We start from the raw sequence: 23,807 nt of genomic DNA, 5'->3' as shown, positions 1-23,807 counted from the left end.
TACAAGATATAAACCACCGTTAAAGGCATCTTTATTGCTTATTCACCTTCTGAACTACAGCATTGTTATTTCGCGGGTGCTGAGCACCCCTTCCCCCCAGCATCCCTACTTCAAGCGCCTATGAGGTGAGTCCGTGAGGTCCACCTGGCTCTCATAAAAGGACATTATTCAGAAGGTGGTTGTATTCAGTGTCTACGCGGATGTCACCCAGCAGGCAGCGATTCACATGAAGTGTGTTTTGGGACATGATTCAGCAGGTGCTCGCGCCGCGTGTGCTTCACTGCCTACCAGATGATGTCCGAAGGCCTGTGACGCACTACCTGCTGCCTCATGCCCCCAGAGGCCCTGCTGTAGTGCTTTGCTTGCTGGGGCCACCGCTCCCTCCAAGGCCCTGTCCCGGGCACCCCTGAGCCCGTATCTCCGTCCTCGCCCACCCTGCCGCTGCCCGTGGAGCTCGGAGGGGCGCTGATGCAGTGTACGACTTGAGGAATGTGTGTCAGCTGTCTACACCCGCTCCTGTCAAGATACGAGCAGCTAAAGAAAGAAGGCGACACATTTAGAAACTCCAAATAGGGTCCTAATTCAACCGCCGCGAGCAGTGACCAATGAACACCTGTCCGGAGACCGCCCCTCCTCACGGGGGCAAGGTCGGTGTTTTATCGGGATGAGGAGACGCCAAAAGCCCCCTCCGCGGGCCCAGTGTCACTTATTGCGAAGGGGGATGAGGCCCCCTGGTATGAAGCTCACAGCCGGAGCGCAAGAAGGTGAGACGACGTGGGTTGGGAAGTGACAGAAAGCCGTATGTATGAATGATGCTGGGCTGGTGCCATGTTGTCGTCAGCCTACCTGCGAATGATTGGAGCGTGAGAATCAGGGGGTAAGTATGCCTGAGTGTATCTGGAGCTCACAGACAGGTTTCAAAGAGCCCAGTGCATGTTTGCATTTTGAATGTCACAGACTCGCGATGTGAGTCTGTGAGTCTAGACCTCGCGGTCAGGATTTCAGGAGCTGAGTCTCGAGCGCACAGCCAGTGTCCAATGCGATGAATCTGTGTGCGGCACGAGCTCACAAGCGGAACTGGGAGGGAGAATGAGGTTAATCAGCAAATATAAAGGCTGCTTGGCAGCCAATTGTTGTTTTATTTGATAGAATCTGGAATTTTTAATGGAAGCCTATAAAAAAGATTTGCACTAGGCACAGTCAGCGTATTACATACCTTTTCAAAGCACTGTAAACATTTAAACACAAACTTTTTGCAACTGCCGATATCTACCGTGTGCAACAAAACGAATGACTTACATATTCACAATGCTTTTTGTCACAGTCTGGACCCTCATAGCAGTATAAATGGATCTCACTTTTTCCAGTGCACTGACCAGGATTCAAATATGTGAGTGACCGTCTGGTTACACCCACAGACATCTGAAGCGATCGCATTAACCAACCGAGCTTTCCTATCAGAAAAATGCATTTCCCACAAAAATATTTCAGTTGCATTTATTTTTCATTTAAGGTGTGTGCATTATATGTATACACAGTTACCTTTAGGTGAAAGCCCAGCAAAATAAAGACTATTTTGCAGGGCTTAATTTGAGCCAGTGGGTTATGGTGCTCGACACTGGCACTTAAATGTTAGCACCTGCTCTAGTGACAGTCCACCATATGGTGACACTGTCTGTCTAATTTTGACATTAGCACATCAACAGTGTTTAATAAGTCAATATACATTAAGAAACAATAATACCTGTTGCTCACACTACTATAGCTTTGCGTGGGTTGGAATAGTCTGAATTGTCACTCTTGTAGGTGTGCGACGGCTAGTAGTTGTGTTGATATTGTCATTGGCCATGTTGGCAGGGGCAATGGGTAGTGTAGGCTGCAGTGGGGCCCCAAGAAGGGCCCTGGCACCTACTTTTTTATTTATTAATTAATTAAGTAGTGCTATTTTGTGTTTTTTAGCCACGTTACTGACCCCGTCCCCTCACTTACTGACCCTTCCCTCATTGTACTCTTGATCACAGTCCCCATACTTTTCTTTGTGCACTTTGAAAACTGCTTGGAGGTCACAGAAGTTGCATGAACGTAGTGATTGCCTACAGCCGGTGATAATTCCAACCCGGCTGGGTACACAAATCACAAGTGGAAAAGAAAGAAGGGACGAATCAGTCAAGGTTTACGAATTGAAGGGTAATCTTAATTAACCACACAACTAAAAGTAGTGCCGCTAGTAAAGAGTGTGAACGGATCCAGAGAATGTTGTGTTTAGTAAGTATAAGTGTGGTACACATGTAGTGGTAATCGGTTGAAGCAAAGAGACCAGACACGAGTGTGTGTTCGAGGTCTCGATTGACAGAGCAGCAGCTCACGCGTACCAGCGGCACCCGTGTAGGCAAGAAATGTTTTGTTACGTTCATGCAACTTCTGTCAGCCCTGAAGATTCGTGGGTTCATCTTTCCCCGACGAAACACGTGTCGGCTGGTTACGCTTCTCTAAGGATTAAAGAAAATCTGTTTCATCCTAATAATTGTGTACATTTTGTTGTTCTCACTCTACCAGGGTCTTCTAGAGATGAGCCGGTGTGCGGTTTGAACTCATAGTAAGGCTTCAAGGTGCTGAGGGTATGTTTGTACTTGGAGGTCAAAGCCAGGGCCACGCCAGGTGAGGGTATCTGAGTCCAGACGTCCTCGTAAGGATCCCAGGATGTGAGTCTTTGTGATTCTGACTTTGTCAGCTGTGCGCCCAATAGATCAGTCTGTCTGCACGTGAAGCTCTCAGACAGGGCCCAGATGATGGGCCTGCATGCACCAGGAAGTCCCCGTTAAGTTCCCCGGAGGTGAATCTCATATTCTAAGAAGAAGAGTGTGCACTCACCGAGCTCTCAGTCAGTATCCGATAAACTGAGTGTTTGGACCTCACAGCCAGGGCCCAGAAGACCGGGCTTTTTCTATACTTTGTGTAATCTTAGAATAGACTATCTTCCTATTTAATATGCAGATGGTAGAAGTTGCTCTGTGTTGCACAATTCATATACTCAGTCTACCAGGACTGTTACTCTATCAGTCTAGAGGTCGATTATGAGAGTTCTGGTATTAGGTGCACAGTCCCCACATCCATGGCGCTGTCTTTCTTCTCAGTCCACAGAACTTCTAAACAATGTCTATTCCTGCTGCTCAGTGTACATGTATTGGTATTCAGTTATGACGTTTGATGCTTGGTGTAGAGTTTAGGTTTTTAGTGTACATTTCAGATTATAACTAGGCAGTTCTGATGTTGATTATACGGCTATTATGTTGAATATTAAATTCCTATGCACTTGTACAATTCTGATAATCTGGGGCAGCTCTTGTCATCAGTGTACAGTTCCTTTAGTCGTTTCATAAAGCGCCACTTGTCATTGTGTGATTGATTCGGGGCGCTGGCATTCCAGAGAGACATGAAAAATAACGTAATTGTATTTATATAGTGCTTACGACCCCTGACGAAGCCTTGAAGCACTTTTCACTGAGTTGCACGTTACTCTGGAACCCAAGGTAGATTAGTGGTGGATTAGAATAGGGAAATATAAATTGTTAATTGGAGCTGTGACCATGTACGTATGCTAGTTTTTAATAAGATAAATAAGGATAGATGAGATCCACTTCATCCATTGGATCACTTCTTTCCTCCTGCCCCTGGTCACTTTTCCCCCTAGATAATTAATTTAAGTTTCTCTGCATTGTGCATGGTGCCCAGGGTGCTTGTCACCAGTGCTTAATTTGAACTGGTGTTTTCTGGTACTCAGCACGGACTCGTAATTGTCAGCATCAGTTCTTGTGACAGTCTACCACAAGGTGGCGCTGTCTGACTAATGTTGAGGCGACCACAACAACAGTTTATTAATTCAATATACATCAACAACTTCTGTGCTCCCTTCCACCACTTGCCCTACCGACAAGGGCTGCCTTGATGGTGTAAATTGCTCCAATTTTGTTTTTCTTTTTAATAAAATGAATAGAGTGGAAAAACACCCTAGCTGCTGGAAAAGTAAAAGTGAGTTATAAAGGTTAGTTCTAAACTGACCTATTTTCAAAACTTTAAACCTTCCGGCGAATTTTCAGAACATTAGCGGCTTGCAGAAATGCACGATTTTTCTGGATTTCATTTTAAAACATTTAGGTGACTGCTGCTGGTCTCAGAGCCGAGCTATTTCTTTGTCTGTTCCACAAGCCCACACGGAGCTTTCACCCTCGAGGCTGCTAGAGCGCAGAAGTTAAAATGGATTTGTCAGCTGGCTGTAGTTAAGGTAGTACAAATGGTTTCCACTGCACGGTGATTTAAAAACATATGAAGATATCGCATAGCAGTTCATCCAAGACAGAGGTTTGCTTAGCATTCGGGGAGGTGTAGTCCAATTTATACAAATATAAAATCAGGACTACAAGTTCCAGAAGGCAAAGTAGAACCTTTGACTGGGTAGCCTGCTCACGCACATGTAAACATTAGAACTCGGTACATGCACTTTACTAGTATACATGCCTTTGGGCGCTTTTAGGAGTTGGCGTTAAAGTTCGACATATTAATAGTCCTACAAGTGCGTAGCCCTTATGTTCTCATTTTAAGCGATCTTTGATTTCAGAGGGAAAGGCACCCCCAGGGCCTGTGATTTGGTACCAGTGCCACTGACTGAGTGTTCAACTTTTTCTGGTTCTTGTAAACAGCTAATCCACTCCAAGAGTTTCACTACTTGAAGGCGACGTCACCAGTAGGCTTATTTCTGTCTCTTGTCGCTGGGGAGCGAAACGAAAGCTGGACACAGCTTCTCAAAGCAGAAAAGAGCCTTTAGGCAAACGGAGACGCAGTTCTGACTGTCTTACGTACAAGTGAATCCCGTAGACCGAGCCAGCTGTCCTGTCAGTCTGTGTGAAACGTCACAGACAGAGAGCCACCTGTCCTGTCTGTCTTGGGTGAATTGTCAGTCATTTTCATTCAAAATTTCTCTGGACAATTGTTCCCAAAATGATTCACTTTTTGTGAATTATGTCAATGAATAGTTTGAGTGCATGGTAGAGTAATACGTGGAAAATAATGTTTCCCCCCTATTTTCTGTGGCTAAAATTACTACTTGCGCACTTGATGTATTTAAGGGTCTCTGCATACTTACTCTGAACAAAAGGCCGGGATTCCTTCAGTCTGTCGCGTTAAGAGACGATTTGCATGTTCATATTTTATTTTTCACTGTATCTTTGTGCATGGTATTCCAATTTATTATAAGGAACACAGAGCCATCAAGTATATGTACTGATGACTCTTCAAGTCAGCTCGAAGTACCAGGACCTTTTAAAAGAAGGTTTCCCGGTTTTATGGTATTTATTTTGTTGACATTTCCATCTATATTTATACATATTTATTTTTTGGTAATGTTATCTGTACTTATCCATATTTATTTTGGGTTTGGTGAAAAAATGAAGTTGAAACTAGTAAATTTCCACATTTATGTAACCGATTTTAAAATGAATACAGACTGGAAGATAAATGGTTTTCTGTCTGTTTTTAGCGGTAAAAATCAGTAAAACCTGAAAACAGGGAGCATAGGGGCATATCAACAAGGGTTTTATCTCTGCTTTTTTGGCTTTAAAAGGCAAAAAAGCAGAGATAAAACTAGCACCCTATCAACAACAGGGTGCTAATACGCAAATTTGCATGTTAGCACCTCTTTTCTCTACGCTTCCCCTTGCATCTCTAATGAGATGCAAAGGGAGCGTTCCAGAGTAAAATAATAGGAGAAATGTCGCTAAGCGACATTTCTCCTATTATCAAGAATATCGCTAACCCTGTTAGAGACAAAAAAAGCAGCGCTAACCACGGTTAACGCTGCTTTTTTACGTCTGGTATTTTTCTGACTTAGCCATGATATCCTATGGAAAGAGGATATCATGGCTAAATTTGTCTGTCCCTATCAACAAGCTAACATGAGATTATCGCTGGGTTTCCAGCGATAATCTCACGTTAGCCACTTAGCGTGAGGATTTTTATCGCTATTGAAATAAGCGTTGCTAATAGCACGCTATTTCAGCAATAAAAATCAACGCTAGCCGGCGATAATTATCCTAGTGCTAAGTGCGCTTAGCGATAATTATCGCCGGTTGCTGTTGATATGCCCCATGATTTTTAATTATTCGGACAGTGGATCTGTGTCTCTGTGGTCACGAGACAGCTTGGTGATATGCAATATTTTGATTAAATATGGTTGTGTAATTTTATCATAGATATAATTATCCAAATTAACTTTACTCAATTTACGAATCATAAAAGAATGGAAGACTGTGCCATACTTCTCTAAATTTTGGAAAGTTTTGTTGAGGTTCGTCAAAAGGGGTCAGAGTTATCAGCAACACAAAAAACGCTTAGGAAAAGCGTTTTTTGTTCACATAAACCTGCTGTTCCTTAGGAAAAGCGTTGTTTGTAATGCTAAGAACTTTGACACCTTTTGACGAATCTCAACAAAACTTTCCAAAATGGACCTACATTTTAACTAGACAGTGCATGTAAGTTTTGAGGTGACCCATCAAGCTGGTGTCGAGAAAAAAGTGGGGTCCCAAAGCACAAACTCCCCATGCATTTTCTATTGACTTCTTTAAGAAGGGCTACAGCAAAAACTACTGAACGGAATGACACTAAATTTGGTAGGAAGCTAGATCTTGGTCTGCAAATAATGCTTTTCATGATTTAATGTACATGCGTTCAGTAGTTTTTGAGAAATTAAGTTTAAAAATATAGATATCTGGACGGTTGGGTCAGTGAGAATCTCGAGAGACTCTTGCGGGAGCGCCAATTTAAAAAGGGAGCATTCTGATAATCCTAGAGAGCTATTTTACCCTTGGGCTAATTTGCTCCCACAGGCGTCAGACTTCAGCAGGAGTGAGCTGATTGGCTGCCAGGAACATCAGAAAAATGTTGCTGGTAGCCATTACTGGACTTAGCCCCCTGTCCAGCAGTATTAAATAAAGAAAATATAAGGGGGAAAGGGACCTCCCTGGTACCAAAATAAAAAAAAAACCTGCAGTTTCTGCTGCGATCCGGATGGGAAAAAAACCCAAAACAAAATAGAGACCGGGCCACATCATTCAATAATAGGCCCTGGGGATCCCAACTCTGGGCTATCTTCAATAAGGTGTGTGGCAGCCATGTGGCCCCCTGCCCGAGCCATTATAGGCCCCGGGGAGCCCACCTCCATGGCCACATTCAACAAGGGTACAGGGGTGCGTGGATCCCCTCCTCATCACATGGGGAACCCATCTCCAGGCTAAAATTAACAAAAAAAGGGGAGGGATGCCATGCGACCCCTCTTCCTGGGCCATCACAGGCCGTGGGGCCCCACCCCTGGGTCCACAATTGCTCAAAAAGGCGAGGGGTCCTACCTGACCCTTTCAATCGCCCTGGGGACCCCAGCGCCAGGGGCCAGCTCACTAGCAGCATCCTGGGGAGCTCACCTGCGGGACACAACGATTTTCTCACCCAAAGTCGGCTCCTAGTGGACGGGTGCTTTAAAATGCTTCTGCCAGATGAGAACAGACTTGAGCTCTGTTTCCCTGTCCACACTGTTATGGGCAAGAAAACAGATTAAGAGATTTCTCCCACCCGGAAGGAGCAGCACAAACATCTGCTGCATGCAGGCAGGAGTAATGCCAGCTCCTGCAGCATGTGGGGAGCCGGCTGGAGCCAAGGGCCCAAGACTTCCCCTGTGACTCCCAACATTGAAGATGATGGGTCCCTCGGGTGGGCACCAGGGTACCCACCTTCAGTTAATGCAACCCTGGAGATGGGGTCCCTGGAGCCAAAAACATCTTAGGGAGATGGGCCAAGCGGCCATCCCTCCACTCAAAAAAATACACAGCCCTGGAGGAGGGAGCCTCAGGCCCTTTTAAAGGTTCTGGGAGGGGCGCCACGGCCTCCCTCATCATTAATAATAAAAAAGGCCCTAGGTATTGAGTCCCCAGGGCCTAATAAAGGCTCATTGAGGGTGCCACATGATCCCATTAACTTTTAATAAAAAACACAACCCTGGGGGATGATTTCCCCAGGTCCTAAAGAGACCTTTTTTGTAAGTTTTGTCCCCGTCCCCAGCAGTTGGCTCGCCAGGGCCTATTGTGACTCAGGGAGGGGGGCCACATCGCCCCGGGGGATGAGGTCTCCAGCGCCTAAAGAGGCTCGGGAGGAGGGGTCACACTGCCCCTCCCCTTAAAAAAAGGTATAGCCCTGGTGGATGGGTAGGGGGCTTAGAGGCAGCCTTCCCGTTAAAAAAAATGAAAAAGCCCCGGGGGATGTGTCATCAATGATGTCATTTGAGATGTCATCAGTCGTGTCATAAATTATGTCATAAAACATGTAATCAGTTATGTAAAATGTGGGGTCGTAAGCAGTGCATAACTGTGAAATACATGAGTTGTAAATGCTGCATGGTAGAGGCACTACATGGTAAAAACATAATTTTAAAGGATTTTTCCATGAGTGGCATCAGGTGTTCTCTAAGGAGCATGGACCCAGTTCAGCAAGGCATGTCAATCCGAAACACTAAGAGCATTAGCTGTTCCATTAAGGAGGGCTGTCCACTATTACCAACAGTAGCTCTTAATCCAGGGACCACACATGTGGTCTTCTCTCTTTCACTCATCAACATAGATTTCCCAGCAGGCACTACAGAAGTACAAGCTACTGGTTCAGGTCAAGATGAACAAGGTGGAGTAGGAGATTTTGCAACTTCAGAGATAAGGATGTAGACCCAATCAGGTGACCCAGGTCAAGACACCAGAAGCCTGAATCACTCCATAGGGCTTGATTGTGGAAAGCAAGGTTTCAAACGCAATGTTTGCTAACGGGTGAGGACAGGAGCCTGAGTTTTATTTGATGCACACACCAAGATGACCCAGTAAACCACAGCCTGTTAAAAACCTGTGCTTTATTGGCACAATGCACTGAGAAGAGTCTTGTTGGCCACATACAGCTGTGATGCCCTGCCATCCACTCCAAGTGTAGGAAGGTTATCAGGGCAGACATTGGCTCGCATTAGGACTTGTATCAGCATCATTAATGTTTCTGTGACCTCCGACTTACAGACAAGTATGTGCTTTAATACTGGGGACCGTGATTTGATAAATGCAAACATTTTTAGAAAGATGACAAACAATCAAATTGCTTTTTGCGGGGCAGAGTCCTAGCCTCAAAAATTCTTGTTAATGAAGATTCTTGGGAAAAATATGATTCATGGGAGTATTTCTCAAAGGCGTCACCCTGAGGGTGACATTTGGGATTCGAATCTGAATAACGGCACTGATGTCAATGTCTCTTCATCTTCCCCTAATTCCCAGGGTTCCTAGCGGTGGATGAGAGCAGCTACAGACCTGACGTCAGAGGAGATGAACCATCAAGGTAGGTGCGAAGGTAGGGTCCACTATTTAGGCAAGGGGTGGTTTACTGCATAGGATGGTTGGTGGGTCCACCTGTCCAGGGAATTGGGGGGAGGGAGTCTTCTGTATCCATAGGCACGGCGTGCATAGCTGTTACACTTATTAGTTGATCCCGTGTTACAAAATGGGCAATATGCATGGTGTGTGCCTGTGTGCACATACATACGCACATGCCCTTCTCTCCCACCCACATGAAAACTTTAATCCTCTTCATACGGCTGTAACTTGTGTGGTAGGGAATAAAGCTCGAGCAATCTTGTTTTGATTTGATTTATTTTTAATGTCCAAACTGCTGCCAAAACACATTTGTAGCAACTCTGGCAAAATTATCAGAGCACTACCTCTCTGTTATAACAAATACATTTAACATCCATGTTGGAAAACGAGGCAGTATCTACGAGGTCTGCACAAATAACATGACTACATTTATTCTTCACTGGGAACCATACACCCCACTGTAGTGCTTGCCTCTCAGAGGGTAGAGTTGCAGAGCAGTCTAAGGCTCACTCAAGGGAAGTGGTGTGGGCTAGTAATCACCATTTACTAGTACGCAGAAATAACACTCAATAATTGATTGTCCAGCCTGTACTTTGCTTTATAAAAGGACAGTACATTTATTAAACACACACACTACTCAATACTATGCACCAAATTACAAATATACATAAGCTGTTGGAATTACTTTGTGACATTGCATAACATTCCCACCCCTTCCGCAGGGGGGTGGGGTATAGTACCACCACTCCCATGTATGCACATCATCTTGCCCCCAATACAGTAGGTTGACCATAACCTGGAGTGAGGGCCTTGCCCACTGGCACCATCCCAGTGGCGACCCACCCCCTTTATCTCAACAAGCATTTAAAATGGACACACCTGCCATGGTGACACATAACCCTGACTGATCATCTCATACTGACCTTACAGTATACACCTCTGCATCTTAGGGGCTAACAGTCTGGGTTGTTCTTCACCTAATGCAGCTGCAAGAATACATGTTTAAGCATCACTTAAAATGACAGTACTTATCATAGCTGACAACCATTATAATGCAATGCAAGAAAAGCCCCTAAAAGGCATCACAGTTACAATCACAATCACAGGAATAAGCATATTCAGTCAGACACCCTAGCAGGAATGTCCAGCCACATAACCCCACATTGCTTAGGACTTCACATTACACATGTGACTTTCAGTCCCTCAAAAGAAATGACATTGGTAAATGCACTTCTCATGCAATTGCACCTCTTCACCTTCAGGGGATGCCCTTCTCCAGACATCCCCAGCTCAGACCTTCATACCTTGGTGCAGTCCCTAATGCACCCCCAGCTGAAGAACAAAAGTTCCAGCCACAGAATGCTGTTGATGCAAAGCTGAGCCCTGAGGGGTTGTTTGTTTCAAGTCCTCCAGAGACTTAGTTTGAACTTCTCTTCATGCTGGGGGAGACTGTGAAACTCCTGCAGCTCCCCTTGCACCTTTACACGCATTTGGCGGTGACCCCGTCCTCCAGGGGTCACCACACGCAGAGAACCATCCTCTTTTCCTTGCAGGCCGGTCCGGGCCTGCAAGGCATTAGGGGCCTAAGTGCTCCAGCCTCGTGCATAACATTGTAGCGGCTTTTCGCTACTCGGGGAGAGCTGCGCCTCCTGTGTTGGCGGCCTCACGCCCCTTCTCCATGCTGTTGGGGGCCTGGTCCCACCCGGACCCCTCACGCCGGGTGAGTGGTTGCAGCTCAGGCAGCCCACCCCCGGCTGCTCCGGCCACCTCTCGAGTTCCCGGTCCCACCCGGGCACCCTGCCTTCACAATCGTTGGGGAGTAGCTTGGGGAGCCCACCCCAGCGCATCCAGTTAGCTCCCCGATGGGCCAGCACCCTCGCGTGCTGCCATGGGAGCCGGCACCTCTGTTCTCTTCTGCACGCTCCTGGGGGCAAACACGGAGACTCCCGCTGGTCCAGCCAGACCTCGGGGGATTGCGACAGCACTCCCCCCACCTTCCTCCTACCACGGGGAATGCGGCGGCACTTCCCCACCCTAGCGGAGCACACTGGGGCCCGGAGTTGGGGATCCCCGGCCCCATAGCTGGCTTTGCGCTCCCCGGCTTGGCTTAGGGGCCTGAGGTTGGAGTCTCGGCCCCAGGACCCTCTTCGAGGGGAACGCGACGGCGCTCCTCTCCCTCCTGTGTTCTCGGGGGTCCGGGTTGGGCTCCTGGCACCCACCTTGGGAATTCATTCACGGGGAGTGCGACGGCACTCCTCGACTTTCTTTTCTTGTGGGTCGGCCCCCGGGACCTGACTCTCCCCAGGGGCACATCCGTCATCGGTCCTCTCAGAGGTCAAAGGTCGCCTACCTTCTTGGGGGCATATCTCGGGTCCCAGGCAGCCGATGTGAACCATTTGGGCTTCTTCTTGCTCCTAGTGGCCCACCCCAGCCACTGGAAGCCCTTTCCTTCGCCCTCCTGGTCTCAAGGAGGGTGAACTCAGCAGGGAGCTGCCTTCACTGGCTCCCTGAACCAGCCTTTCTCCTGGCTTTCCTCCTGGGCTGCTCTTCTCCTTGCGCAAAGACCCAGGTTTCTGACCACTGGTCCTGGACTCCCCTTTTGGCGCAATTCAGGGTCCTGGGACAGTCATGGGGTTCTTCCTTCCAACTGTCCATGGCGCCAGGCTCCAGCACCAGTCTTCCTCAGCAGATCGCACCCCAGAGAGAGCTCCTCCTCCTGTGCAAGACCTTTTAAAAGAATTTAGAGGGGGCTGGCAGGAAGGCTTTGCTTTCCCAATCAGTCAGCGACACATCACCTCTCTGCCCCTGCTCCTTCCTTCCTGCCCAGGCCTCTGGGATAGTTCAAAATGGCATCGTCCAGGGGTCTCCTGCCACATGGTCTTTGAAAAGCCCCCTTCCTCCCTTGCTGCCTTCTCTCCAGAGTAGTTTGGTGCCTGGCACCAGATGACAGCTGCTGACAGATAACCTGCAGCTCCACCCACCATCTCTCCCTTTTGGAGAGGAGACCTTCACCCTTGGAATGCTTGCAGTGAAGAGCTAGGCCTCTGATGCTTCAGTTTAGGGAGGAAGGTCATTAATCCAGCCTTGCAGGTTCGGACCCAGCCAGGCTCTGGTTATGAGCTGAGTGAGAGGAATATGACATTTCTGGATGTCCCATAAGCAGTACATATATGGTTTTGGACTCAGCAGAATACTTATTTTCTCACTAGTTACAGTGTACTTTGGTGCGTGTCTGGAATTTGTAAACTACCCCATGTTATCCCCATCTTCATAGGAGAATAATGGAGTGGTCCTTCAGTGAAAACAGTAAAGCACACTGGCTTTCCCTTACATGCGTCTTCCCATAGTATAAAGCCTATTCCAGGTCACCACCCAACTCTGCACAATTCCTGCCACATCGTTCTATCAGTAGCCGGTCCTGGGCTGCGCACACCAGGACTCTCCCCCACGCTGCCCCTACTCATGTGCACACGCATGTACACATGTGTCTTCCTGTAACCAGCCCGGTGCCCCTTACTCTGGCTGCAGCGCAGCGTCCTACTCTCACTAGGGGGACAACAGTAAAATCCACAAGCAGTCTCTTTCATCATGAGTTCACTGTGGGTCCCAACTCATGAGGCTCTCCCACAGTAAAAGCTCACCAATAGCTGTTCAAAAAGCAAAAAATTCAGGCGGCTCAGATGTTCAGAACCACCTTCTAACAATCCACTTATAAACTCTTATATGAAATCTAATGCCCACACATAATTATTATTTTATTCAAGTTATTTGAATTTTTGATGTCTATGCTTAGTAGTTTATCATTACATGAGTAAAAAAAATCCCTTTTAGCATGTTCTCACTCAAGAATTGAATTATTAAGTATAGCGTCCATTTTTCGAAACAAATTTAAATTTGCAAGACTGCTATCAAACTTTAATTTGCATGTATGCGTGTGGGCACAAATAACAATCATATATCAAACACTGTTACATGTAAATGTCATAGGTAAAGAGCTGCTTGGCCTGATCACATGTTTAATGATTAAGGCTCCCGGTTTTCCGTTTATACGGATTTTTACATATAAATACAGACGGGAAACTATTTTTCCTTTGTCTGTATTTATAAATAGAAACGGTAAAATACTGTCGAAACTGATTCAGAAACTTGTACTGCGCAGGCATGCTCCAGCACAGGGTTGCCACTCCCCTCTGTCTGATGTAGATCTGTGGACGCACTCTGCCTGCCGCCAAACCCCTGCTGACATTTCCTAATTAGTTTCTTTCACCTAATCGTGGTCGGATTCGTGTGTAACAGCCCCCCTCAGCCACTTCAAAGCCAATGTAAGTGAAAGGGAGGGTGCCCATCTAGGTTTTATTATTTGAAAAGCGCGGAGCGAGGGAGGGGGAATGGCCTTTTGTAGTGTAAACCTCGCTTTAAGTGGAAAGGTGAGCGATCCTTCACGCCTGCATCAGACATCTCTGCGCCACCTTGAAACTCAGGTTTTGGGCTCTATATCTGGTGCCAGTGTCCTGGTTTAAATCCTGACTGGTGTTAAGGGAGAAATTACAGCTGGATGGGGCTAGTGCAGATCCCCTCTACGTGCTGAATGCTATGTTCCTCCGTTTATTATATGATGTTTAAACTTCTGACTTTTCAGAAGCATGAGCGCGCATTCATTCTAAACGACCAGGGTATCAGAGTGCACTATTTCGAGATTGACGTTTTTAGCTGCAGCGGGTGGGAGGTGAAGCAGGGTGTGTAGAGGGAAGCCCACAAAATAATAAATAGCTGGACAGAATGGAGTGCGGGATCGGCATGTACTCCTGGCGTGCAGTAGGTGGCGAACAATTACTGCTGGTTGATTTGCTCTGACCGGGATAGGGAACATATAACTTTTTACAGACACCAGTGGTTTATTTTGTCTTTATTGTTTTGGAACATTGCAAGTTGTAGCTATTATATGACATCATTCTCATTGTTTTACTGAAGATTGTTTTAAAACCGAAGTATAGGCGCTCCTAGGAAGCACATATAACAATGGATCACAACTTGTCCTATGTCATTGATCCTGCTTTGTATACAAATAATTACACACGTCATGAAAAGTGCTACACGACTGACTGGCGGCGGGCTGCAAAGGGAAACAGCTCATATGGTCCTCACAAACACTCTGACTCTAGGAGCTTGAACATGTGCTTGTACACCAATGGAAAAGTTTTCAGATTAATGTAATAGGTAAACTTAATTTGGCATATATATATAGCAGCACATGTCTGTCTGGGCTTTGAAAATACTAAATTCATTCACTGTTTATAGGGGCATCTGTGAAACCGGAAGGGCTGCTAATTAATGCAAAATGTCTCGATAGTTCAGCGCTCGTTGCTGAAACATGCAGTGAAAAGCAATCACATGGTTGAATCCCTGGATTCCTACAAGGCTGAAAAACAATAAGAGGGAAATAGTAGCACGTGTTATCTGCAGCGCTTAGAAACAGCAGAAGTGAGTTATAAAGAATACATAAAAAACAAGTTGTCATAATTAATACTGGGCCAGCCTCTTAATATAGACAGCCAATAGCTTTTCAGGGATGCCAGAGGCCCTGAGGACCCTCGCCCCCCAACACGTTTGGGTTGTAAAAGACAGCCATGATTGTGGTAGAGAGGCTGCATCGCATCCCTGGGCCCTGGTGCCACTGCACCTGTTGCACTACTGATGGGCACGCCCCTCAGAGCACTTTGTCTCCAGTTCTGAACTTTCAGTGTAGAAGTGGCCAGATGATGTCAGCATGTTATTTTAATATGTTTACAAGGCACCCGTTCACCCGGCTGTGACTTGGCACTAGTGAGACGTCAGAGCACAGAGCCTACTCACGAAGACATTTTGGAGTACTTAAAGTGGTTATCTTGTGGGACGCTTTTACGTGATCATAAATGCCTCTGTGAATTGGGCCCTAGAACATCTAAATTAGGATTAAATGGGAATATTCATACACAATTAGCATAAATAGAAAAACCTTCACCCTCTTTGCAGTTTTAACAATAGGGAGTGGGCGTTTTGGAGCCAGTGGGCCAATACACAAAGGCCACTGGGAGCACAGCACCGTGACCAGCGCTCTCAATGGAACTTTTGACGATGCCCCCTAGGCGGAATCCAGAACCTTCTTTGTTACTACGGTGCCCGAGCAACCGTGGCCAATGGAGCTCTCCTTTGCAGCTATAGAGGAGTTTGGCTCTGGTTCACCACTCGGCCGTCACTTACCCAGCCGGACATCGGACACAGTTTTCCTCACCTCCCCATTGTGTTTCTTTCCCCTCCCCACCTCCTCCCTCCATGATTCTTTGTCTGCCTCCCCCGTTCCAGCCTGACTTTCCTGTTTCCCCTAACTACTTTACCCCTTGCCGGTTTTTTTCTAATGTTTATTCTTTGCTTTTGTAACTCATGTATCTACATTATACTGTTTCCCACCAATATAGGTAACCTTATGTACTTTCAGTGTGAAAACCATAGACATTTGAAGGAAGATGTCTAGCTGGCTTTAGATGGAAATACAGAAGCGCTGGCACATGTTTGCTCCTGATAAGTGCTTGTACTCTATCCTAAAGTGTTTTTATAGCAGAACTGAGAAGCACAGGTACTCTCCTTTTCAAATTATTGAGTACCAGACATTTAAAGCACTGCTAAAGCCACAACAATCGCTAGTTTAAGTGAGCGCATGTGTGCATTGTCAATTTAAATAAATGTGGAAAAATACTAGCTGTAGCGTCGTCTTTTGCTTGTGGCAAAAATAAATGTGGATAAATACAAAAAAAATGCCCAAAAAATAAATATGGATAAATACAGACGGAAATGGCAAAAATAAATACCATAAAACCGGGAGCCCTATTAATGATATACAAATATATGCAAGCTTAGACAAAGTACTAAGCCTGTGTTTGACTGCATGGTAAACATGAAAGAACAACACTAAACGCAATGGAGACAGCTCAGCCATTTGTCTTTTTGGGTATTGATGGCAGTTATTGATAAAAGTGACACAGCTCTGTTAAACTATAGGAAAAACCAGAAATGCCAAAAGAGGGCAAACGGAGAATTGACAATACAGCTGGCTGCTTATTGGAGCCTTGGATCAACCAGTGAATACAGCGGGCCAGATTTGTAGTATTGGCCCTTCTGGACTACTGCAGTATTCTCTACACAGGTCCTCCTAGAAAGCTCACTGACAAACCAAAAAGAGTCAAAACCAGGTAGCCAAATTAGGGCTCAATTTGCAGAAATACAACTGCAAACTACCCCTAAAAGCACTCCACTGGCTCCTGGTGGATATGAGGATACATTTCACAGTATTCTGAATCCCCAAAAAGTGACAACGGAGCCAGGTAGCTGCAAACCCTGCCTCCCCAGTACACCCAGGCCAGGAATCTATGATCAGCCAACTTTTACCTTACCAACAAAGCACCTTCCTTCCAACAGGAAGAAGGAGGCAGGTCACTGGAAGTGCAGGACCCAATCTCTGGATCACTTTTATTCCCACGCTGAGAGTAGGACCCAATACCCTCCAATACAGAAGGCACCTGACAACACTTGGCACTAGTTTAAGACAGTGAATGATGAATGCTGGATAGGGTCTATACCATATATTCAGCTGAACTTGGCTACCCCAGACCTACTGTCATAAATGAAGCATTCATTTTCTTCTTCAGTGCTCTGTGGTGGCTGCTGGTGGTATATAACCCCCTCCCAGATAAATAGATACATTAAAATTTGGTAAAAAAACATTTCTTCTTTCACTGTAATGCAGTGGAGCCAGCAAATGCCTACCCGGTTCTGTTCTGGACAAGATTTAGCAAAGATATTCTCATTATATGTATATGCAAAGCTCTTTTAATAGGTCGGCGCTTTGTCATCATCCGTTGCTCGAATGATAACTTGAGTACCTTTTTGCAGTCATCCCTGGAGTCCACCTCGCAGACCAAGGGCAGAGTACATCAGTATGTGGAAACCTGCAGAATCACTGCCTACATGACGCACAAGGGAGAAAAGTGGAAACATCCAGGCAATGTCTGATCAGAAGATCCCTATAAGATCTGGGAGCAAGCCCCCCTCCACTGGCTGTAATGTCTTGAAGAGGGGACAAGGTAAGATGTATGATTGTGTATAGAAGCTACAGAAATTGTTGAGGGACAGCAGTGTGTGGCTGGCTTTATACAAGTATGACGTCAGTGCTCTATTGTCAGGCGATGTTGGAAGCTCCATTGGCCGGAGTTTAGTTGCAAAGGACAGCCAGGCTTTGGATAGACTCTCAGACTAGGTGAAATGTGCAGTGCACTGCCAGACATTGTGACATGTCCAAAGATGGATCATAGTTATATAATGTACTACCAGGCAGAGGGGGCAACACCATGACTAGATGGTATGTGCAACCCACTGCCAAGGCGACCTGTCCCTGGTACTGTGCAAGTCAAGCATCAGGCAACTCTGTGACCGGATCATAGTGTCATTGCATTGCCCCTGAGTGAAGGTAGCTTTATGGCTAAAGCGAAGGTGCAGTGTACGGATAGACAAACACCCTGTAAACCAGCCAGCAAATCCTTTAGCACTGTGAGGAAATATCTAATTGTGCTAAAGTAACAAACAAGAATTGGCAATGCCTACAAGTCTGTCTTATGAATGTATTGTCAAGCCAGATCTAAACCTAAAAATCCATGTACGTTAATGACTGCGCTCCTCCCATCTGTGCTGCTGACAGAGACAAACAACCCAAATTATGTAGTTATCTAAGGTCCCGATTCACAGAACTAACTTAAGACAAAATCCTAAACTTACTACTTTTGGTATTCACAGAAGGCATTTAGTAGTATTAAAGTTAGGATTTTGTCTTAAGTCTGTTTTAAGTCTGTTTTAAGTCTGTCTTAAGTCTGTCTTAAGTCTGTCCTAAGTTTGTCTTAAGTCTGTCTTAAGTCTGCCCTAAGTTTGTCTTAAGTTTGTTTTAAGACTGTCTTAATTCTGTCTTAAATCTGTTTTAAATAAGTTTGTCTTAAGACTGTCTTAAGTCTGTCTTAGCTCTGTCTTAAGTTAAACTTAAGACAAAATCCTAACTTTACTACTACTAAATGCCTTCTGTGAATACCAAAAGTAGTAGGACAGACTTAAGGTAGACTTAAGACAGACTTAAAACAGACTTAAGACAGACTTAAGACAAACTTAGGACAAACTTAAGACAGACTTAAGACAAACTTAAGACAGACTTAAGACAAACTTAAGACACACTCAAGACAAACTTAGGACAGACTTAGGACAGACTTAGGACAGACTTAAGACATGCTTAAAACAGACTTAAGACAAAATCCTAACTTGACTACTACTAAATGCCTTCTGTGAAAACCAAAAGTGGTAGGGCAGACTTAAGACAGACTTAAGACAGACTTAAAGCAAACTTAGGACAGACTTAAGACAGACTTAAGACAGACTTAAGACAAACTTAAGACAAAGTCAAGACAAACTTAGGACAGTCCTAAGACAGACTTAGGACAGACTTGAGACAAAATCCTAACTTTACTACCACTAAATGCCTTCTGTGAATACCAAACGTAGTAGGACAGACTTAAGATAGACTTAAGACAGACTTAAGACACACTTAAGACAAACTTAGGACAGACTTAAGACAGACTTAAGACAGACTAAAGACAAACTTAAGACAAACTCAAGACAAACTTAGGACAGTCTTAAGACAGACTTAAGACAGACTTAAGAAAAAATCCTAACTTTACTACTACTATATGCCTTCTGTGAATACCAAAAGTAGTAAGTTTAGGATTTTGTCTTAAGTTAGTTCTGTGAAGCGGGCCCTAAGACACTTTAATAGTATTAGACTGTCACATGTGTGCTTTGAATGTTCAAGCTTAGGCAGTTGGATACTTAAGAAAATGAGCACAGCTGTGTGGAGAACCCCTTTATGCGTACGCACACAACGTCTTCCCAATCAAAACATGTTCTTCTGCCTCTCAACATGTGAATGGAGTCAAATCCCCTTTCATGGTGTTTCTCGCATAATTGTCTGGTAACAGGCGATCTGCTGTCAGGCTACTCCATAAAAAAGGGTTGTGGTCAGAAATCCCATCAAGATCTGAAGTCAGATTCACATATAGGATAATGTATTGCTGACTCTAACAGGAGAGTAAGGAAGTGCCATGCATTGTAATCAGTCTACGCTTGAGGGGCGACAGCGCTCTGTGCGAAGGCAGTGGTGAATAATTATAAACAGGAGGCTTCTGGTTTTTTTTTCAAGGTCGACTTTTTCCTTAATGGTTTGGACAGACGGAGCACTCTGAAGTCACCAAGAAGAGAAACGTCTGAACATCAGCGGATGAAAGGTACAGTACGAATTCATTTCAGAACACGATTAACACTTTTTATATGACCCAAAGAAGTGTGTCATACAACTCTGAATATTTTCACAGGAAGTGAGGTCATGCTAGAAAGAGCTAATGTTTCACATCCCTTTCCAAGGTCACATTCAGCCGATCTCTCAAACATGAAAGAATTGTCTTAAATGTCAAAAGTAGTTTTGAGGTCTCTTGAATTTCTGTCGTCTGAAATTAATTTGCTATTTGCCAACTTGTTTTTTGCTGCATCTTTAAAAAGATAACACTTTTTGCGCATACAATGCGAAATGTAATTTCTGTATCCCAGGACTATATCTTTCCTGATTGTAACACAGCTGAAACTTTGGTATGGATGTCCATCCTGAGGCATAAGGGATGGGGATACATATGTCAATGAAGAAACACCTTCCCCAACAACTGCTCTCTCTGGATGCTTTAATAAAATGAATCAAAGGGTAGGCAGGTGTTCCCAGTGTAAAATACTTGCAAGGCTATTGCAACTGGAGGTCGTTCATTTTCCTACATCGCACCCAAGACATGGAACCATGTCCCTCATCTCCTCGAAGCGACCTTCTCACTTCTGGAGTTCCGCAAGAAGCTGAACACCTGGCTCTTCATATGAGCACCTTGGGACCACACACCTACACACCTTGCCCAAGCACATGCCCATTCCCTCGTGGGTGATTAGTGCACAATACAAATCAACATAACATCACAGGGTATGAATGAGACTCTGTGTAACTGGATGTAGATAAACAGGGTTTGCAAATGTGTGTGCTTTACTGTTGTGATGTTTAATGGATTTTATGATAAAATAACTCCCTTTCTATGAAATTTACTAGTTTTATAAATGTATGATTCATATTAAAATCAACAAATCGTTGTGTTGTAAACAAAGTAAAAATGTAAAGGTATATATTTTTTAAAATCAGATGGGACGTGTAACAACTGAAAGCAGTAGCCATAGTTTAGTAACACATCGAGGCTTAGTTGAGGAAAGTTTACTAGCCACATCGCAGAATTAAAAAGATATGCTTCTTTAAGCACAGGCGAGGCATCGATCTCTAAAAAACAAATTTTGGAAGAATAGTATGCACTTGTTAAAAAGCTAAAATAATAGAAATTTAGACTTGGCTAGACTGCTAGGTCCCTTTGAAAGTGTTATCTACCTATCATGCACTCTTGCCTGCGTTGACCAGGTGTCCCCTGCATGATTAAGCTCATTACAATATTACTCTGGAGTGTAATGACCATGGATTACTAACGAGACCTGCTTTATGAATGAGATATGGCCTGCTTCCAGCCTTTTAGAACCGCCATTGATCACATGGAATACTCTCAGACATGTATAATATTTGTAGATTTAGGTGAAAAATGCCCAGGGGTTTTTATGAATCACATAAAAGTAACGGCTTTAGTTAACTATTTTGTGTAATCCTATGACTCGATCTGTCAGCTTCTTTTTTGCCAGTGGTCCCTATGTATATTTTATTAATGGAAAACAGCCTTGAATTTAGTTGTGCCAATGGGCTACAATAGGGTTCTGTTAATTTAACTGCATGCCTGTTAGTGGTTTTCATGTGTACAGAGAGTGTCAAGTATCTTTCTTCTTTTTCAGTTTCTGCACCCCTCTGTGAGATGGATGGAGTCCCCTAACTGCGACTCAAACGAATGCAATGCTTTTCTAAGAGCACTGGAGGAGTACATGGACAAAGGGAAGGTTTTGTTAAAACATGTTCATAGGGTCGTAACTGAGAAAGTTATGCAAACATATTTTTCTATCATTTTGGTTAACCAAACAATTTCCTATTTACGTGCGTTGCTCAATCTATGACTTTGATTGTAAGCAATGTTGGAGATATCTCTGCAAACTTGAGGAATTATAGGAAGGTACATCTTGAAGGGACATTCTTAGTCTTCCTACCCTCAAATGTATGGGGCAGAAGCAGTCACTCTCGGAGAGTAATCTCTGAGAGCACAGAGTGCTGTGCAGAGATACAGCACCAAGTGTGGTGATTCCACCCCGAGTGAAGAGATTCCACCACGAGTACGGAGGCTCCATACTAACAACTTTACTACACGTAAGTTACCTTTGTGAATCAGGCCCTGGGCATACTGTGTCTAGGATTCAACAGCCTGGAGCCAATTTCCATTAGTCAACATACACAGCCAAACCTCATCTCTAAAGCTCTAGGGACACACCGAACTATGCTTCTAATGTAAAGCTCTATGCACAACTACACTCCATTATGTACAACCAAGCCCTTTTTCTAAATCTCTATGCACAATCAAGCCTCTTCTCTAAATCTCTATGCACATGCGCAACCTATCTTCTTCTCTAAAGCTCAACGCACAATCACAACTAATCCCCTTCTTTAATGTTCTTCACCTTGTCTTCAGCATGTTTTCTAGCCTGTTCTCTACAGCCATGTGTAGCTATCATGACCATCTTGCATAGTTAGCATCTCTGCTGTACGAAAACACAATCTGTAACTCTGTATCCTGTCTCCTCCTTCTCTGCATCCTATATGTGTATTCTCTTAAATCTACAGTTATATATTACTCTCCTATGCTACATTTCTCTATTCGCATATTTCTATTATGTATCTCTCATTTCTGTAATGCAGCTGACTGTATGAATCTAATTTCTTTCTGTACTATGCTGTTCTGTATAACTAATTTATATTCTATATTTCATTGTCTCATCTTTCATTCCTGCCTGTTATCTTTATGTAATTTGTATGCCTGCTGCTCCTACAACAACAGCCATTCTGTGTTCTGTATCTTCCAAGTTAATATAGCTCTCTCTGTATAGATATCATATTTATCCCGTAGGTATCTATCGCTAGATATGTGCTATTTCTGAACTACATTTCCATATCATTGATCTGTATGTAACTCCCTATACCTATGTTTGTGTGCATCTTATCAACTGTGCACCTGTGTTCACCTGTACCAAATCTGCTCTGTATCTTTTCATGCTTACTGCATTCCTATTCTTTATCTTTGTATGACTCTTGATTGTAACCCCTGCCTTGGCACTGCTGCCATCTCTGCCGTGTGTTCTCTGCATACATTCTTCATTTTACTCTAAGGATGTGTGCATCCTCCTGCATCTATCTCTGTTTCTAAGATGCCCTGGGGCAGCTGTCCAGGATTCCTCTCCAAGGATCCAGCTTCTCTTCGTTGTCTCAGTGGACCGCAGGAGTAGCGGCATATTCCTGAGTGTGTGCAAACCCCTTGCTTCTTTTCTGCATTTCTTCTATCGCTGTTTTAATAAAAAAACACAGATGATTGTTCTGTCCTTCTGCTGTCTCTTTTCATTTTTTTCTCTACTTGCTCTCTAGCTTTGGGCTGCTCTGACTATATATTAAATTATCACTTATTTGCCATCACATATTCACATTTGCGACTCCTCAACCACTGGTTTAGAGAACATTCCTCCAGCTTTTCTTTAGTATTGAACACATTCTTCAGTTGTGTGTCTGCTGTTGACTCAGAAGCCAAATACACTCTGAGTCAAATTGCATACACGTGTATCGAGTAGCAATGAAGAGTTTTTAGTGCACTTAACTAGGCAGGAATTTGTGTTTTGTCACATTTTAGACTGTATCTGAAATTACAAAAAATTGCCAGTGAAGACCTGCGAGGTAGTGCAAAGAAAATCTGAGATTTTATTGAACATACAGAGGTGGATACTATTAGCGACTGCATAATTTCAACAACTAATATTTTTCGAAAGTTTTTTTATTAAACAAACCAACTTTTTCTGTGTAAGTCATAAAAAGACTCACAGTGTGGCTTAGTTTTTTATTTGTATTATGAACTATTACCCTATCAGTTAAACACACATCTGAAACTTTTAAGGTCCTAATTCGGGAAAAGAATCATAATTCAGCTTGCAAATAATGGATTATTTGTTGAAACATTCCCTAATTTATTAATTAAAGGAAAAGTCCTACTTCTGTAAGTAAAATAAATTTTTGAGTAGCATCAGTTGCAA

The 23,807-nt window shown here is 44.2% G+C and overlaps 1 long non-coding RNA gene across 1 annotated transcript; it reads left to right on the top strand.

The window, feature by feature from the left end:
• The first annotated feature begins 637 nt into the window (after positions 1-637).
• On the top strand, positions 638-23,108 carry LOC146809311 (uncharacterized). Its single transcript, XR_014966398.1, has 5 exons — positions 638-764; positions 9,345-9,405; positions 17,367-17,557; positions 19,708-19,792; positions 21,423-23,108. It is a non-coding gene; the product is annotated as an uncharacterized LOC146809311 (long non-coding RNA).
• Positions 23,109-23,807: the final 699 nt, after the last annotated feature.

Source organism: Triturus cristatus, chromosome 7, assembly GCF_964204655.1.
Source record: "Triturus cristatus chromosome 7, aTriCri1.1, whole genome shotgun sequence".
In the NCBI taxonomy this organism is placed as follows: domain Eukaryota; kingdom Metazoa; phylum Chordata; class Amphibia; order Caudata; family Salamandridae; genus Triturus; species Triturus cristatus.
Note: the sequence above shows the minus strand (reverse complement) of the source record. Positions and strands in the feature narration are given on the sequence as shown.